The 6,039-nt window shown below is 37.3% G+C and overlaps 1 protein-coding gene across 6 annotated transcripts in view; it reads left to right on the top strand.

The window, feature by feature from the left end:
* Positions 1–1,514: 1,514 nt before the first annotated feature.
* LOC106054556 (CD109 antigen-like) overlaps positions 1,515–6,039 on the top strand; it is a 72,239-nt gene continuing 67,714 nt past the window's right edge. For 5 of the 6 annotated variants that reach the window (XM_056037110.1, XM_056037112.1, XM_056037108.1 and 2 more), the window contains exon 1: positions 1,515–1,622. The gene's annotated coding sequence lies outside the window, so the exon portion shown is untranslated. The remainder of the gene's footprint in view (positions 1,623–6,039) is intronic. The other variant, XM_056037111.1, reaches the window with a different exon arrangement.

Raw genomic sequence — 6,039 nt, 5'->3', positions numbered from 1 at the left:
TCAATTTAAAAATAACCAATTAGTTAATAAACTATTGGTAATTAATTATTTTGTTTGGTATCTCTAACAAGTGAACGAAATTGTACTTGACTGGAATGGTGGTATAATCTGAATTAATCCCCTTTATAGCTCGTCATCTGAGAATTAGTGAACACAAACATGAAATAGAAACAAAAGATACAATATTTCATGTTCATACTGTTATAAACTTGGTGGTGGCACAGAGAGGGGTAGTGGTGTGTGTGTAGTCAGCCGACGCAAATCGCCCCAGGCCAGCGCTAGACGAGTTGTCAACCGTGACGAGCTACGACGGTCAGCCGAGTCGAGTTTCAACAGGACAGTTCGGGAAAGATCGCCGTCGTGAACAAGAGCTCAGGAGCGTCACGAGAGTTGTAGTCATCTGACCACCTAGAAACGTCGAGCGGCGTTCTGTCCGGTTCGAGAAGGCCAGTAGGGACCCTATATAAGAGCGGAGGCGACGCAGTCAAGACGGTTCAGAAAGGAGGTTCACGGCAAGAGTTCAGAACACGGTCGACTACAACACAGTTCAGCGGTGTGGTTCTGTACGGAGCATTACGACGGTTCAGTGCGGAGTACTATCAAGTACAGTTGAGACGAACAGCGTCTTGATCTTGGTCTATGATCGAGTCCGACACAACGAGCCTAGTGTGTGAAGTCAGTCCTGAACTGTTGAACCCAGTGCAAGCCCGGAACGAGACGGAGAGGCCAGTGCAAGAGTTGATACGGCGGAACGGTGTTATCGGAGAGATATTTGTACAGTGTACGTGATGCCAATTGTACAGTATTGGCTGTTATTTATTCAACTATTAAAGTGTTACGTTACTTTGGAGCCCCTGAGTTGTCAAGTTCTTTAAGTTGGTGGTGTAAGGTGCCGTTTGCAGAGAGCCTGGATAGTGAGATTCGTAACAATACACTCTTCGCTAGCAGAGTGATTACCATAGCGGCTTGAGAAGCCAGAGAAGGTTTTAGCGCCACGAGTTTAATTTAAGGTCGTTCACTTTTTTTTATAAATACATTTCTCCCCCACCCCTTTTCAACAGGTCCAGACAAATGAAAGGATCATAGCGTAGTGAGAAAGCTAAACGCATGAAATAGCGTCAAACAAAACAATTAGTAAAAATATTTCTAATCGCTCAAATTTATTTTGTTAGTCAAGATCTATTAAAATTTAATGACATGATTATATGCATTATTTTTATTTTTTTTTTATTTTTTTTTTTAAAGTTTTTTTTTTTCATTTTGCTTGTTTTTATTTTCAAATATCATTGCAATATCTTCTTTACTCACGTGTGATTGCCTAAAACTTAAAATACTGCAGATGTTAGCGTAATAAATTAATAAAACATACAAATTATTTTTTTCTTTTCAACATTGAAAACACCTGAGTGAACAAAAAAAAAACATTTTTCGACCAATGTCCCCCCCCCTCCAACACACACACATACCACCTGACCCCTCCTCAGTCCTGTAAAGTTCAACCCTCTCGGTTCTTTGACCTCGTCAACACAGGTTTCATGTACACATAGCTTGTCAGTCCGTCACGAGGGGAAGCAACCATTTACTATTCGCTAGAGTGAATTCACCACAAGGTCCGCTGTTATGTAAGTCTAAATTTATTTCTTCTTGTATCTGGATAAGAAAGCGATTTGAATCCCATAGATCTTAGCACAAACACAGCCACACTCATAGTTTAAATTACTATTACAATTAAACAACTATACAATTATTTTTTATTTTTTAGGAATTCACATTCAATAGTATTTTTTTCTTGAGTAGACCTAAGACTTTTGACGCTATATTTATTTCCAATCTACCATTTATTAACACTTACGCTCCTGATTAGCTAATATTTGTGTGCGTGTGTATATTATTTGTATACAGTAGTTAAGCTATTATATAATAATAATAATCTTTATTATCCGTAAGGAAATTTGTCTAACAATTTGTGCATTACACCACTTATAACTATAAGAAACCAAAGTGCACATTCACACCAGACTCACTCATAATTTACATGTGACAAAGTTTATACCAGGTTGTTCTTGTTTAATGATTTAATTGCCAGGGGAACAAAAGAGTGTTTGTGTCTGTTTGTCTTTGCTATCGGTGTCTTGTATCTCTTTTGTGATGGTAAAATCACAAAGTCCTGACACAAAGGGTGATTCTTTATTTCGAGGATCTTGTTAGCTTTTTTATAGATGTTTGTCTCAAACAACTGCCCAAATGGGGTTTGTTTTTTGCCAATGATTTTGCCAGCAGCATTTAGGATTCTATTAAGTTTATTTTTATTTTTAATGCTCAGATTGCCATACCAGGCAGTGATATTGAAACTTAAAATATTGCAGATGTGAGCGTGATAAAACATAGCCAAGGCCTTTTCGCTAACATTAAACGAGGACAGTTTTCTTAGTAGTCGTAATCTTTGCTGCCCTTTTTTGCTGATATAATCAGTATTTGCAGTAAAATTTAGTTTATTGTCTAGGATAGTACCAAGGTATTTAAAGGTTTGCACAATTTCAATAGTCTCTCCAGCTACAGAAACAATATCATTTCCCTTCTTGTCCCTACGAAAATCGATTATCATTTCTTTGTTTTTTTTTTACATTTAATAATAAAAAATTATCTTTACAGTATTCCTCAATGTGTTCTAATTCTTTGAAATACTCATTTACGTCTGAGCTCTCTGAGAGCAGGGCAAGAAGAGCCGCATCATCAGCGAATTTTGTGAAGGAGCAACAATAACTATCGGATTGAAAATCATTGGTGTACAAAATGAACCACAATAGCGATGTTACAGCCCCCTGGGGCGCCCCTGTGTTAACTATGCGTTCATTAGATATAACATTGTTTACCCTAACCCTCTGAGCTCTCTGGGTCAAAAATTCATTAGCCCATAGTATTATGTATGGACTAATCTGCAACGCTTTCATCTTTTCAATGAGTAAATGAAGTTGTATAGTGTTAAAAGCTGATGAGAAATCCATAAAGAGCAATCTTACATAAGTGTTCGGTAAGTCCAGATGTTTGTAGACACAGTTTAAAATATTTAGGATGGCATCGTCTACACCTTTACCCTTTTGGTAAGCAAATTGTAAAGGGTCTAACTTATAACAAAGATCATTCAGAAGAAACATTTTAACCAATTTTTCTAAACATTTAGACACAATGGAAGTAAGTGAAACAGGTCTATAGTCATTCATTTCCTTTGGTTTGGAAACCTTTGGCACAGGTACAATTATAGATGACTTCCACACAGGTGGTATCTCATGGTTTAGAAATGAAGTAGAAAAAATATCTTGGAAAGGTTCAGCTAGTTGTTCAGCACATTCTTTTAAGATTCGCCCTTTTATTCCATCAGGCCCACCAGCTTTCATTGGGTTGACGTTTTTGAAAATGTTACAAACTTGCTCTTTAGTAATCGCTAATTCTAAGCAGTTGTTAACATTGACATCCTCAAGGGCTTTGAGTCTTAGATAATTAAAATCTTTCGTGTCGAAGCGACAATAGAAATCATTTAACTCGTTGGCCAATGTTTTTTCGTCTCTTGTAGCAAGATTATTTTTAAATTTAACTTGTGCTCCTGCCATTTTGTTCATGATGCCCCACGTCTGTCTCATGTCACTTGTATTGAGTCTTCCAGCTTGGTGCGGTAGTTTCTCCTCCCTTCCTCAAGAACGACGTTGAGATTTCGTTGAGCAATTTTCCTTGTCTGTCCATCGCCACTTATAAATGCTCTTTTCTTTTTGATTATTTCCCGTTTTATTTTTGCAGTGACCCATGGTTTATTGTTGGGGTATATCTTGATGCTCTTAGTACTGACACACATGTTTTCACAGAATTTGATGTAATTTGTCACTGCGTCGACCCATTCTTCCAGATTTGAAGTGGTCTCTTTGAACAAATTCCAGTCAGTGCAGTCTAGACATCCCTGTAGTTTGAGAATATTGTCTTGTGTCCATTCTTGTACGTTTTTTTGAATGATTTTTCCTTCTTTAAGTTTTGTACGGTAAGTAGGCAGCAGTTGTATTGTTTTGTGGTCCGATGATCCTAGTGGTGGCTTTTCACGAGATGTGAATGCCCCTTTGATGTTACAATAACATAAGTCCAGAGTTCTGTTCTCTCTTGTCGGACATGAAATGTGTTGATAGAAGGTGGGTAGGTCAACCTTCAAGGTGCATTTATTAAAATCACCCAGTATAACTACTGGTGCGTCCGGTGACCTTGTCTGAAACTCATGCACTACGTCAGCGATTATTGCAGCTGCAACTTCCGTTTTGGCTGTAGGCGGAACATAAACCAGGACAATGTAAATAACCCCAAAGTCTCGTGGCAAATAAAAAAGGTCTCAATGAAAGCGCCAGTAGTTCTAGATCCGGACAGCACATTCTCTTTTTAACCGTGTAGTTGGTACAGTATTTGAGGTTGATGTACACACAAAGCCCTCCACCTTTCTTCTTCTTAGACTCAGCAGATCTCACGCAAGAGAAACCATCAATAGCAATCAGGTTGTCGTTGTCATCCTCCTCTAACCATGTCTCAGTAAAAGCCAATAGACAACTTTCCCTAAATACGTGGTCGTAGCGTACATGGGCACATACCTCATCCACTTTATTTCTTATTGAGCGGACGTTAGCTAGAATAATCGTAGGAAGTGGTGGGCGAAACCCTCTTCTTCTCAGTCTTTGCCGTAGTCCTCCTTTTTTCCCTCTTTTCCTTGTACTAATAGAGGAAGGGTAGAAACAATTTATATGCGCATAACACGGTGGAAGAGGCTTCCTCTTTGAACGAAGTCCGAGGAGTTGATCTTTGCTATAATGAATAGATCTAGTACTAGAACGGCCGCCATCTTGGCTCGCCATTTTTCTTCTTTTATTTCTAACCAAATAACCAAAGTTGAACAAGTCTAGATCTAGTAAAACGTTTAATGTAAATACTCATTGTGGAGCCCACCTTGAAAACAGAAGTCTTCATCTGCATAACTGATTACAAAAGAACATTCAATATACATACAGCAAAGAAATAATAATGAATAATGAAAGCACAAATTGCATGTCGCCACAGTGCAGCGCCATTTTGAAAAAAAAAAAAAATGTGTAGGCTAAAATAGGACTAACAATAATAATTCTTTTTGTGTGTGAAGGCAAGCAGATCTACTAGATCTAGTCTATGATACATGAAACTCATATTAAAAAAACAATATTGAAATATAGATAATCTTATCTTATAAAATACAGACGTTATTAAAAAAAAAGATGATTACGTCCTACGCGTCATGCATCTAGTCAAGCATGTTAACCAATGACTAAGGTGGATTTAAGGTTAGAAAACCAAAATCTAGAAAAAAACAATTTCTGGACATGATTTTTTGTTTAGAAGGTTCATTATAGCAGCTCTCCATACTGTTTGTGTTGTAAAGTCTATAAAGATATGTACTGAGACTAGAAAAGCGTATAAATTGATTGTATGCAGCATTCTCTGGAGACATTCCACACTTGCTTTGTCTTCATGTATTCGTAATAGGGATACATTTGTAGTCAAGTAGTTGAACATTTTCCCTGGTTTTACTTGTCGTACCTTAATTGGAGATGTTCACCATAAACTAAACAACTGACAAGGACGCTAAATTGAACTTTAATATTGCCTAATTAAAAGCTACAAACAGAAGAGCGGTGCTCAAAAGTGCACAAAACTATTCATACCACTTCAAAAAACAACATGACTTATTCAGACTTCCTTTAGTCTGTACATCGGATACCCCTAATAGATTGCTATTTAGAGTTTTCCCCGCTATGTATGAAAATCTCCAAAGCCGTATACTGTATTGCTTACGAAAAGAACTCTTACTGACTTGTTAATCTTTCTTTTTTCCCCACACATACACTCACCCACGCTTTCAATATGTAGGCTTATAATTTAAGTCTATACTCTTATGGTTCGAATTAAATAACAAAGTAAAGTAAAAGTATTTATGTCGTAACCAATAGACAAATGCAGCTTCAAAATTTTACAGTTGATGCA

This window comes from Biomphalaria glabrata, chromosome 8, assembly GCF_947242115.1.
Source record: "Biomphalaria glabrata chromosome 8, xgBioGlab47.1, whole genome shotgun sequence".
NCBI lineage: Eukaryota > Metazoa > Mollusca > Gastropoda > Planorbidae > Biomphalaria > Biomphalaria glabrata.
This window is presented reverse-complemented; position numbering and strand designations above follow the sequence as displayed.